Raw genomic sequence first — 13696 nt, 5'->3', positions numbered from 1 at the left:
ATTGCTGAGTCTGAAACATGCCTTCAGGAACCTTGAATGTTTTTAATTAAGAAATATTTTTTGAAATCAGTTTAGTTTGAGAAATTGATTGTGCATGCATCCTCAGTTTTGTCTGATTCTTTTATTACCCCATGGACTGCAGCCCACCAGGCTTTTCTGTCCATGGGAATTTCTAAGCAAGAATACTGGGATGGGTTGCAATTACTTTCTCCAGGGGATCTTCTCAACTCAGGGATTGAACCCTAGTCTCCTGTGTCTTTTGCATTAGTAGGTGGATTTCTTTCTTTCTTTCTTTTTTTTTTTTTGTTAACCACTGAGCCACCTGGGAAGCCCAAGAAATTCATTATGGCTTTGTTAAATGAATATTTTATAACATTATACATGTTGGAAGCACTGGTGATTTTGGAAGGTTACCTAACTTGGCAAATGAAACAGTTTATAATGATCTTGGTACTATGCTAGTTCTTTCAATTTTTCAGTTTCCGGATAAATGATACTATGTTTCTTGGATATGCTACAATTGATTATAAGTGTATTCTATCTAGATAAAGTGTATGATCTGCATCTCAATAGAACTTTATACAGTTGTCAAAGAAATGTCCTTTAGAATGAGTAAAATTCTGTCATGCTCTGATTAACGTAAGGGTGTGACAAGTATATTCTTAAATTTTTAAACATATTGATAAGAAAATTATTTCTAATTTTTGTGACTATTGAAATCTTGACAAATGCAGAAAAGTAATGAGGTAAGTTAAAACTACATATAACCCTAACTCCTGCTATAATATTTGTTGACTCTATATTTCATCATAGGTTTATGTAGTAATTCATTTCTCTATTATATACTCTTCACTTGGCTTATTTCCAATTTTAATTAATTATAAATAACAGTGTAAGAAAACTACTGTATAATAATATTTAACCATGTAACTGATTAATAAAATATATGATTTTTAAAATAAAAATTCTTTAACCAGGGAGGTGTGAAATTTTATAAAGTAATGAAACTGAAACAGTGTAAAGCTTAGTTTCTGATAATATTTTAAGAGATTAAATTAAATTTAAACTTATCAAGTTTAATTATTGAATGAAAAAATATTAAATTATTTTCTGATTTCATTGTATGAGTTTTGAATGATAATGTTTATGCAAGTTGGTTTTATTAAGGATCAATGATTTTAAAAGCTTTAGTTCTTAATCCAATTTAATGGGACATTTTCTAATATAGTCATATTGTCTCCCACATATTAAGTGACCTCCATTTTCCTATATGAATTGCTTTTAAGATTGTTGAGGGATGGAGAATGACTATGGGAGAGTGATTCTGTAAACCAACTGTGGCTTTTCAAAGACAGTAGTATACTTGTTCACATCCCATAACCACTCATCTCTTTTCATAGAGCTCATGTAGAGATTTATCAATGTTATGACAGCTCAGATGGGACTAGAAGCCATGAAGAGTCACATTAGAGAATTTAGAAAAAAAGTTAAATGTTGACACATCCTATTTTAATATTTTATTCACATATTTTTGAAGAATCTACACCTAGTCATAATAATATTTTAGTAGCCCTTATTCCAGATGCACAAAAAATATAGTATGGTAGGTATTGTGAATCTTAGGTCACAAACTAAAGCTCACATATCATATATTTAAAAAAAATCATTTTTCTATTACTATTTCAAATGCTCATTCTTTTACATGGTAAAAACTTCATGTCAAACAGTTTGAGGATTCTCAGTTTTTGACTAGGGTAAATCCCACTGAACTTTGCAACCAAGGTCTTAGGAAAAACATTAAGAATAAGAATGAGAAAAAATAATTAAATATGTACAAGGAAGAGTAAACACTAGGAAGGAATTAAAGGAAGCAGGCACTTTCTGATCCTGTAGGTTAGTCCTGTCTGTATTCCCCTGCTCTATCCAAAGAGTATAATAAGATTCTTGCTTATTATTTGGGGCTTCCCTGGTGGCTCAGAGGTTAAAGCGTCTGCCTGGAATGCAGGAGACCCGGGTTTGATCCCTGGGTTGGGAAGATCCCCTGGAGAAGGAAATGGCAACTCACTCCAGTTCTCTTGCCTGGAGAATCCCATGGGGGGGAGGAGCCTGGTAGGCTACAGTCCATGGCATCACGAAGAGTCGGACACGACTGAGTGACTTAAGCAGGCACTTTCTGATCCTGTAGGTTAGTCCTGTCTGTATTCCCCTTGCTCTATCCAAAGAGTATAATAAGGTTCTTGTTTATTATATATGGCTTGCTGTGCCATAACCAAGCTTGGATACATAAGAAAACATTTACCTACTTCAACAACATATAGGACTTTTTCAGGGCTGACTTAGACCTTAATGCTGTGAAACAAGTCTCTTCTTCCTTCCCTCCTCATCCTCCTCCTCTTCCTTCTCTTCCTCCTTCTCCTCCATCTTTGCCCTGGTCAAAGAGGAAAGAATCTGGGATCCTGCAACTTTTGGATCTCTAAATGTATCTGAGAAGTTGTATCATTGTTTTAGATTCTCATTCTAAACACTGAACAAGACAACATATAATATGTGCATTTTTGTAATGGTTGTAACATACTATAAATGACAACATGAATGATCAGCTTCTGTGGGTGGGCTCCATGCCAAAAAAATATGCCACTTTGAATCCATTGGTCAACTGTTGTTATAGTTTCCTGAAAAAATATTGATGCAAATATACTGAAAATGTATTTTACTTAGGTATCTTATAACTTCTTGTTTATCACTTACAGCAGAGATCCCCCCCATCTGGTCTACTGCCTGATGATCTGAGGTGGAGCTGATGTAATAATAATAGAAATAAAGTGCAAAATAAAATGTAATGTACTTGAATCATTCTGAAACCATCACCACCCAAGTCAATGGAAAAATTATCTTCCACGAAACCTGTCCGTGCTACCTTAAGAATTGCATTATAGTTTTATAATGTCAAGTAAAAGTACTGGAGAGAAGAACTTTTCCATGCTAAGGTTTCCATTAGCATCTTTAGAAATTCCTGAAAATAGGCCATGTGTTTTATCAGTGATTCTCTAAGTACCTAGGAATGAATCAGCATGATCTAAGGACCTGATATTGAAATTTAAAAATGAGAAACTTAATAAAATTAGAAATTAAAATTGTCAAGCACTACCCCAGACCTATTGTAAAAGAAATTTGGGGGGCAGGGCCCAGAAACTTAAGAATCATACTAGATGATTCCGATGGAGCTAACGTTTGAGAATCCACTATATTACTTTTTCTTTTTCTGTATGTATAACTATGCTTTTCTGTTTTTCTTCTATCTGGACATAAAGAAAAATGTAGGAAAAATAATTTGTTTTTGCACCATTATCAAGAGAAGAGACATTTGATAAGTTAATATAACAGATAAAATTCTAATTAATATTTTAACACAGCTTAAAATGGATGCTTCTGTACCTTCATGCCTTCATTTTCTACTGCATTTTTGAATTTTCTTTTTCATATGTCAGCTTTTATCCCTTTTCTGACTTTTCTGATCACATTCCTTGAACTTTTGCTCTACATTTTTCTTACACTTTGGCAGCACTCGAAAGCTGTGTATAAGAAGAGGGTTTCTTTGTTTTTTGCCCAGCCAAATGATACTTCTTAGTGACCTGGCACAATGAATTTCCCACAAGGAAATAAGTATTTGAGCAGTCATGAAAAAGGAAGCAGCTTGCATTTTCTTAATATCTAAGGATTACTATCATAAGTATTATTTATCATTGCATCTATAATATTATTTTTTATTATCCAGCACAAATATGATACCAGAATGCTTGACTTTTTTGATTTAATATTTTTTGTCATTATTTGTTGTTTGTAATGATTAATTTCTCTGTGCTTACACATATGTGACACACATGCATGCATACACATTACTATTTCTAAAATAAGTCAGGATAAGATCACCAAGTAACTAAATTTGTTATCATTTTATATGGTAAAAATAAATTCTCAATGGGATCTGGAGTGACTGAGCCATAAATAAATTAACTGAGGTTCAATGCATGCTGACTCTGTAATATTCTGTAATGGAACAGTTTCACTGAGACAGTGTTTGGAAAGGTGTTGAAAACCTTGCTTTGCTAACTTGACACTGGGGTCCTAATGCAAGGACCAGGTGGTAGTGTTGTTCGGTCTCTGTCTAACTCTGAGACCCCATGGACTACAGCACTCCAGGGTTCTCTGTCCCCAGGTGGTACTAAAAAAATGCAAGGAAATGTACAATGATACCTAGATAGACACTTTGAATTGTAATATGATAGAAGCACATAAACATTTAGTATTTTTTGAATTAATAAATGAAAGTAAAAGTTTATGAAGATAAGATGCTTTGTGAACTGATAGAACTGAACCCATTGAATGAGAACTACCTGAAGTTTATTACATTCAATTTAAGCATAAAAACACATACTATTAAGAATAATAATCATTGAAATTATGACCTAGATCATCTGCCACAGTGGGCAGATTAAAAACAAAATAAAACAAAACCCAAAATCCTTGACTGGTTTGACTAAGGGGTGACTTCTGTTTGGGTTGAGATTTATTTTATGATAGGATTTGGCCTGGTAACCAAACAAATATTATATCAGTGTAAGAATTTTGTATTTTTCACTGCTTAAAAATTAAATATGCAGCAAAGAAATCATAAATAAGAATTTTATAATTTAAAATGGTCTTAAATTAGTAGTTTCTCTAAATCTTTCCTGCAGCAAGTCAGTGTATAAATATACACAATCCCAGATTTAGAGGATTTTTTTTTTTTTATGGATCATCTATTTCATTTAATCATAACCCATTAGTAGTGAAATTAACTCATTTTTAAACCTTTATTTTTATTTTAAGATCTATTTCCATACTTAATAATGTGTGTGTTCAGAGAATCTTTCTGCATGTACCTTTAGGTATTTATTTCTGTGGATTGTGTGCTTATTCCAGTCTATTCTACCAGTCTATTCTTCTCCCAGTGTATTCTATACCAGTCCAAATTTACATATTTTCCAACAAAATATTTGATGTTCTCTATTCTGACTACTCCTGCCTTTTATTGTATTCTTTCTTTTGATACAATTCTCTCTAATGTCTTGATGTGTGTCTAATGTCTAATGAACTCTTCTGTGTTCTCCTGAGAGAGAAGAGTGACAATGATGAGGAAATAATCTGAAAATTATTTTTTCTTTAGATTGAAATGCAAGCACTAAAATCACTAAATTTTAAGATAAAATAGAAAGGGAGTATTTCTGCTTAACCTTTTCACACTTAATGAGATTCCTGCCATATAATTATATAATTATACTTGTTTGTGTCTGTGTGTGTATATAACATATTTTTTAATTTGGCTTTTCAGATTTAAAAAATATTTTCCATATTTCCCTGTGTTCTTAATCACTTTTTCACAGCATATGGTCCTTTTGTAAGCTCAATGAAAAGGAATCCACGATTGAGTATGTTTAGATAATACTGCTTATTTTGTCTTGCCTTTGAGGATTAGAATTCACAATCATGATAAAAGCTATAAGAAAATCTGTGGTAAATAAATAGATTTAAACTTTGTATTCTACATTTCTTAAATTTTCAGTGGGATTTTTTTTTGTTTGTTTTATTGATTGGAATGCTTCTCAAATTCTCCAAATTTATTGCACTAGATAGTTGAATCAGAAAAACAAAAACAAAAAAAAAAACAACAAAACCACGTACACACACATAAACACATATTATAGTTTCTCTTTGTCCTTCAAATCAGAGAACTTAAAAAAATTGAGTCTTGTTAGGTAACAAGGTGATAACATCTCATTATACCACACCAAAAATATAATTATAAGAATGTATGTAATTCTAAGAGAGAGGTATAAAGGCAGCCAAAATAAAACATGCAGTAGGTTTTTACAAGTGGAAAATAAATGTCAGAAAGATTTTCTAAGATTGTTACTTTGTTACAGTGTGACAAATGGAAACAACCTCATATAAGAATCAGATATAGTACTGCTTTCAAGTAAACATTAGCCTTTTAATTTGATATTAATTAATATTTTTAAAAATTGACTGATAGAATTGTGGGTCTATGGAGAGAGATGTGGAGAAGAAACATATTTCAAAGGAAAGAAATTCTTAAATGTTCTAGAGTTTACTAATAAATCATCCCAAAATACGCATCTGAAGAAAACTATTAATTGTCTCTTCCGTATGTTAGTAATTCATTCTCTGTTTTCTCCCACTGGAATGTAAGCTCCATCAGAGCAGATTATTTTTTGTTTGTTTGTTTTATTCATAACCATATCCCCAGTGCCTAGACTACTTGTGGCAGATAAATTGCTTTCAACAATTGTTGAATCAATAAATTATTGTTATAAAGTAATAACAATGTATTGTGCACAAGTCTTTAAAATTTTTGACCTGTATGACTCTTCCTATTCAGTTTCTCACAAGTAGCTTGTGAATTTAGAGTTGAATCTCTGAAACTATGGTTTGAAATCATCAGCATGAAATCACCAAAAAAAAAATTTTTTTTTTTAATGCCTACTTTTGTATCTTATTCTACACCTACTAAATCAGGCTCTTTGATGCTCAGGTCCAGGAATATGAAAAAAGTACCCACAGTGTTTCTTAGGCAAAACATAAATAAAGAACTACAGGCTCTGGCAACTTAACAAGACTTAGAGGTATGACACTCAAGTGCTTTTCTCCTTCCTTTTGAGTGAACTAGATTCCTTATAGCCAGAACAGGCTTTTAGAGTAATGAAAAGACAGTGATAGGCACTTTGGTCCCACTTAGAAAAGTACTATTGAGTGATTGATTAGTTGGAATCTAAAGTCAGATTCCTTAATAACTTTTGACAAAGTCTTTATGGAAAAAACAAATTTGAAAATTGATTATCAAAAATAGTGTTATTTTGCTACAGTTCTAATACAGAATGGTGCATGCAAAAATTATTGACATCACTGTCAAACTACATACACCCAAGTTCTTATTGTTTCAAACACAGGCTTAAATTTAAAATAGTTGTATTTTTAGTGTTGCTGTATTTTTGAATGTGTCTGTCTGCCATTAACTCTAGAGGAAAGGTGCTTAAGACTTCTTTTCCTGAAATATATTCTTATACTGTATATTATATCCTTTTCCACACTTCTGTAATTTAAATTTTCACTGTACCAGCATTTATGGACTATATGAAGAGGGGAGACCAGAAAACAACTTTATAGTATTCTGACTATATTCTCCTGAAGGGCATTAGTTGAAATTCAGATTTTTGTCACCTGAAGTCAGAATCAGGCTTCCCAAGTGGTTCGGTGGTAAAGAATCTGCCTGCAAAGCAGGAGAAATGAGTTCACTCCCTGGGTTAAGAAGATTCTTTGAGGAGGAAATAGCAACCCACTCCAGAATTCTTGTTCAGAATTCCATGAACAGAGGAGCCTGGTTGGATACAGTCCATGGACTCGCAAAGAGACACAACTTAGTGACTAAACAACAAAAGTCAGGATTATCACCTTTAGCACTGTTAACATCTTGAGTCAGATAATTGTTGGAGGGGATGAAAGGACTGTTCTGTGTGTTACGGGATCTTTATCAGCATCCTCAACCTTTACTCACTGTAGCACCCCCACTGCACACATGATGACAATCAAAAATGTCTTCAGACACTTCCCAGTGTCTTCTGGAGAGCACAATTATGACCGTTGAAACCTAATGATCTACAGGGACCTGGGGCTGTGTTATTTCTAGAATATCACCTTAAGTGACATTAAATGAAATGATAGTAGCTTATGTCACCTTACATCATAAACCTGATTAGTTGAGCCAAAATTAATTGTCCATTAAGTTCCAGAAGTTGGGTTAAATATGAGTTTACTTGATTCCACCTATTAAGGAAGATGAGATCTAAGATCTAAGATGATATGAAGATGGTATCTTCATATCATAGATTTAACTGGAGCATTGGTTGTTATCCAGTGAACACATTTTGTGCTGTTAGCCAAAGCAGGTAATGCAATAAGAACTAGAGTTGTTCATCATCATTATGAATGTTGAAAGATCTGAATTACCCTACCCACACATAATTTCATCTAATTTTGTAATAACTGACAATGGCAATAAGGCAATGGCTGTAATCCAGCAGATTCTTGGAGAACTGTCATACTGACTATATGATGAAGTTGGCCTCAGTACTAGAAGTTTACAGATTAATGACAGAAGGGAACTTTTTATATTGTCACAGGGCAGACACCATCATTAAAGAGAATTGCAGTGCAAATAGCACCACTCACAAGTTCTGTAATGTAGCCATGATATCAAAATTGAAGCTGCTGCTGCTGCTGCTAAGTCGCTTCAGTCGTGTCCGACCCCATAGACGGCAGCCCACCAGGCTCTGCTGTCTCTGGGATTCTCCAGGCAAGAACACTGGAGTGGGTTGCCATTGCCTTCTCCATTGCGTGAAAGTGAAAAGTGAAGGTGAAGTCACTCAGTCGTGTCCGACTCGTAGCGACCCCATGGACTGCAGCCTACCAGGCTCCTCCATCCATGGGATTTTCTAGGCAAGAGTACTGGAATGGCTTGCCATTGCCTTCTCCAAAAATTGAAGCTAGGAATGCCCATATAAATGTTTCCAAATGTGCAGGGTGATTATGGTAGAATACTGCAACAGCTCCCAAATAGTAAACTCAAGTGTGAAATCAGTGTATTTTTAAAATATCTTTATGAAATGAGCCTTAGCATAGAAATGCTAGGAAAGACAAACCACCCTAATCTGATTTTTTTTTTTTTTAATAAATGAGTTGGTTTTCTCTGAGTATAAACAGTACTCAGAGAGGTTAAGTACCACAACAACAGAAACCAACAGTTGGCAAAAGCAGAAATAATTGCTAATTATGGGCTAGTCTCTTTATTTACTTGATACAAAAATATGTAAATCAACAGGTTATAATAACAATATTAATACACGCTGTTGATTTGCAACTTAATTTTTGGCTGAAAAAGTATTAGACACTTTGCTTGAGAATTTATCTTGATAGAAGTTTATATCTTTACTAAATATTGAAAAGTTAGAAAGTCAAAATGATATACCTTAATAGTGTAGTCAAATACTCATATGGAATTCTGCATGTGCCTTCAACTCCCTGATAACTCAGTTGTTATAAGAATCTGCCTGCAATGCGGGAGACCCCGGTTCGATTCCTGGGTCGGGAAGATCCCTTGGAGAAGGGATAGGCTACCCACTCCAGTGTTCTTAGGCTTCCCTTGTGGCTCAACCGGTATAGAATCTGCTTGCAATGTGAGAGACCTGGGTTCGATGCCTGGGTTGTATTCTGGCCTGGAGAATTCCATGGACAGCCCATGAGGTCTCAAAGAGCTGGACAAAACGGAGCGACTTTCATTTTCACTCACTTCACCTCAACTCCTCTATAACATAAAATTAAAAAAAAAAAAAATATTTGAAACTTCCTTGGATACTTTTAAGAAATTATTAACATTTATTATCATAATGAATGTTAAAAGTAGGGAGAAGACACAATGTAACAACAACAAAAAAGCAAGAGATTTAGACTTAGAAAATTGAGACACATTTTGACTCCATTCTTAATTTAGAAACACGGTTTGTTTCAGTTTTGTGATTTGATTTTTTCATTTGTAAAATTGACTTTTGCAAGGAATAAATATTACTAACCAGATATGTGCATTTATAGAACTTACTCCGAACTATCAGATCAGATCAGATCAGATCAGTCGCTCAGTCATGTCCGACTCTTTGCGACCCCATGAATCACAGCACGCCAGGCTTCCCTGTCCATCACCAACTCCCGGAGTTCACTCAGACTCACGTCCATCGAGTCAGTGATGCCATCCAGCCATCTCATCCTCTGTCGTCCCCTCCTCCTCCTGCCCCCAATCCCTCCCAGCATTAGAGTCTTTTCCAATGAGTCAACTCTTCGCATGAGGTGACCAAAGTACTGGAGTTTCAGCTTTAGCATCATTCCTTCCAAAGAAATCCCAGGGCTGATCTCCTTCAGAATGGACTGGTTGGATCTCCTTGCAGTCCAAGGGACTCTCAACAGTCTTCTCCAACACCACAGTTCAGAAGCATCAATTCTTCAGCGCTCAGCCTTCTTCACAGTCCAACTCTCACATCCATACATGACCACAGGAAAAACCATAGCCTTGACTAGACGAACCCTTGTTGGCAAAGTAATGTCTCTGCTTTTGAATATGCTATCTAGGTTGGTCATAACTTTCCTTCCAAGGAGTAAGAACCTTTTAATTTCATGGCTGCAGTCACCATCTGCAGTGATTTTTGAGCCCAGAAAAATAAAGTCTGACACTGTTTCCACTGTTTCCCCATCTATTTCCCATGAAGTGATGGGACCGGATGCCACGATCGTCGTTTTCTGAATGTTGAGCTTTGAGCCCACTTTTTCACTCTCCACTTTCACTTTCATCAAGAGGCTTTTTAGTTCCTCTTCACTTTCTGCCATAAAGGTGGTGTCATCTGCATATCTGAGATTATTGATATTTCTCCAAGCAATCTTGATTCTAGCTTGTGTTTCTTCTAGTCCAATGCTCTGCATATAAGTTAAATGAACAGGGTGACAATATACAGCCTTGACGTACTCCTTTTCCTATTTGGAACCAGTCTGTTGTTCCATGTCCAGTTCTAACTGTTGCTTCCTGACCTGCATACAGATTTCTCAAGAGGCAAATCAGGTGGTCTGGTATTCCCATCTCTTTCAGAATTTTCCACAGTTTATTGTGATCCACACAATCAAAGGCTTTGGCATAGTCAATAAAGCAGAAACAGATGCTTTTCTGGAACTCTCTTGCTTTTTCCATGATCCCATGGATGTTGGCAATTTGATCTCTGGTTCCTCTGCCTTTTCTAAAACCAGCTTAAACATCAGGAAGTTCACGGTTCACATATTGCTGAAGCCTGGCTTGGAGAATTTTAAGTATGATGTATCATTAAAAACACAGTTTATGATAATCACATTCCTTTACTGCAAATAAGAGGATCGAGTCCTACTGTTTCCTGCTGTATTTCATGGATTTGAAAATTGATGTGGGCAAGACCTTGCTGATAGGTGTAGGCATCTAGTACTGTAGCTGATATACAAGAATAAAATAGGTGTGATCATCTAACAAATTGGTATATTTTGGCAAAAAAAGGCAAAATGCAATATTTAGATGGAGTGCTTACAAATTTAATATATGTAATAAGAGTTGTAACTCACCAAACAGAAGCTGTATGCCAGAGATAGTCTGAATTCTTTAATAGGATTATGTTGTTAAAATCTAGATTATTATCTTAAGTAAGGACTTTTATTATTCCCCTTTTAACAGTGAGGAAACTGAGGCAAAAATTTATCTAATATCTTATATCTAACATGTGAGAATCTGGGATTTAAACCCAGATAGGAGAATTCACACTCATTCCACCATGGTATATTTATTCTCTGTTCAGATTTTTATAAAGCTAAAATTCCCTCTCATGTTTGTAAAGGAACATTGCAAACATGTTCATTATGAACAATCTAAAAAAAATAGAAAATCATAAGTAAATTTTAAAAAATCACTTAGTCGTGTCTGACTCTTTGCCACCCCATGGACTATACAGACCATGGCATTTTCCGGGCCAGAATACTGGAGTGAGTAGTCTATCCCTTCTCCAGCAGATCTTCCTGACCCAGAGAACCAGGGTCTCCTACATTGCAGGCAGATTCTTTACCAACTGAGCTATCAGGGAAGCCTTCTGCCCTCTCATGTTTCTCAAGAAACATTACAAACATGTCAGTTTGAACAATCTAAAGAAAAATAGAAAATCACAAATAGAGGCCACTTTTTATCCAGTCACTACATTTAAATGGATTATAATAAACATTGAATCCTGAGAAGGGTTATTTCTGAGTTTGTCATATGACAGGTTGAAACATTGATTTTGACTCTATACTGTTGGAGGGTTTGGTGATGGATCCTATTGAGATTACTAGTTGGCTTTCAATGAAGACATCCCAAGAACTGTTTTGCATTTTTGTCATAACCTAATTGAATAGACATCTTGACATAAATATGGTTATGATGTGATGAAGCACTAAGTAGTGATGTCTCCTCTGTTCCAATAATCAAATAACTTACATCTACACTGCCTGCATGGCAAACCTATTGAACTTACCAGCGGTTGCTTTAGACAAGGTCTTTCTTAACATTGAAATTGTGTTGTCATTACTTTCGATTATAAATTCATTAAATGTCGATTAATGTCCAATGCTCAATGCAATACCAGGAAATGCATTAAGTATATTAAACCTTAAAAATACTTTAAAGTGATAAATTCTTAATTCATTAATAAATTTAAAATAGCACTGGGAAAATTGCTTGATATAAGTTCATCAATAGTGTCTGTTCCAAAGAAATCAGATATAATTGTATTAAAAAAACTAAGGAGGTGCAACATATTTGCTACTTTTTGTAAAGTTCATCTCTTAAATGCCTGAGATTCTAGTATAAAAAGTATTGTTTGAAGAAGACAGCAACGAAGCTACTGGAATTGATAAATCTGGTGTAATTTTGACTACTATAGATCTCCCTGGGGTAAAAAGTTTTTCTTGGGGGAAAAAAAAATAACTGTATATAACTACTTTCTAAAGTTAAAATTTCACTCAGATTAGATGGTAATAATCTCGCCGATGTCATAGTAACCTAGAAGTGAGATCTATCTCTTTAGAAAAGCATAATACATTACTCTCCAACCATGTATTGTTGTTTAAAGTTCTCCATACTATAAAATAATGAATGCCATATAGGAATTTGAAAGAAATGGTTTATTTTTTGATTGTCTCAATTTTCTTTCATCTGTATGATGTGCCAAAGTGAAAATGATTTAATATAGAAGGAGAGTATGATGTTACCCTGTCAGGGTAGGCGATAACAATGCTTCCAGGTATACTTTTATGTAGAGAGTATATGTTTGAGGGAAACAAAGTAAACCAGGTCAAGCAGAATTATTTTAAATACCTACACACACAAAAAAAGCAAAAAGGCAACATCAACTAACTGCTACTGCTGCTAAGTCACTTCAGTCGTGTCCAACTCTGTGCGACCCCATAGATGGCAGCCCACCAGGCTCCCTCATCCCTGGGATTCTCTAGGCAAGAACACTGGAGTGGGTTGCCATTTCCTTCTCCAATGCATGAAAGTGAAAAGTGAAAGGGAAGTCGCTCAGTAGTGTCCGACTCCTAGCGACCCCATGGACTGCAGCCTACCAGGCTCCTCCGTCCATGGGATTTGCCAGGCAATAGCACTGGAGTGGGTTGCCATTGCCTAGAGTATCTTCTATATCAGTATTTTAAAAGTACAGCACTAATATTCAACTTAGCAAGCAATTTAAACAATAAATGTAGGTTGTCATATGCAGAATAAAAATCATTCTATATATAATAACTTGATTTTCTGGCCTACATTACTGTTTGTAAATTGCTAATTATTAGGCTACAGCTAACCCAATAGTCAGGTAAGAGTAATAAGTTCTTTATTTTATTTGAAAGCATAAATACTGTCAATCCTAAAGGAAATAAACCCTGAATATTCATTGGAAGGACTGATGCTGAAGTTGAAGCTCTAGTACTTTGGCCACCTGATGTGAAGAGCTGACTTATTGGAAAAGAACCAACTTATTGGAAAGAATACTCT

At 34.9% G+C, this 13696-nt stretch overlaps 1 protein-coding gene and 1 non-coding gene across 2 annotated transcripts in view; both read left to right on the top strand.

Moving 5' to 3' along the window:
• Positions 1 to 13696, top strand: part of CNTN5 (contactin 5) — a 1670765-nt gene that overhangs the window by 279804 nt on the left and 1377265 nt on the right. The gene's annotated exons all lie outside the window — the stretch shown is intronic.
• TRNAS-GGA (transfer RNA serine (anticodon GGA)) lies at positions 1964 to 2035 on the top strand. The gene has a single exon. It is a non-coding gene; the product is annotated as a tRNA-Ser (tRNA).

The sequence above is a fragment of the Bos taurus genome, chromosome 15 (assembly GCF_002263795.3).
Source record: "Bos taurus isolate L1 Dominette 01449 registration number 42190680 breed Hereford chromosome 15, ARS-UCD2.0, whole genome shotgun sequence".
NCBI classification, from domain to species: domain Eukaryota; kingdom Metazoa; phylum Chordata; class Mammalia; order Artiodactyla; family Bovidae; genus Bos; species Bos taurus.
Note: the sequence above shows the minus strand (reverse complement) of the source record. Positions and strands in the feature narration are given on the sequence as shown.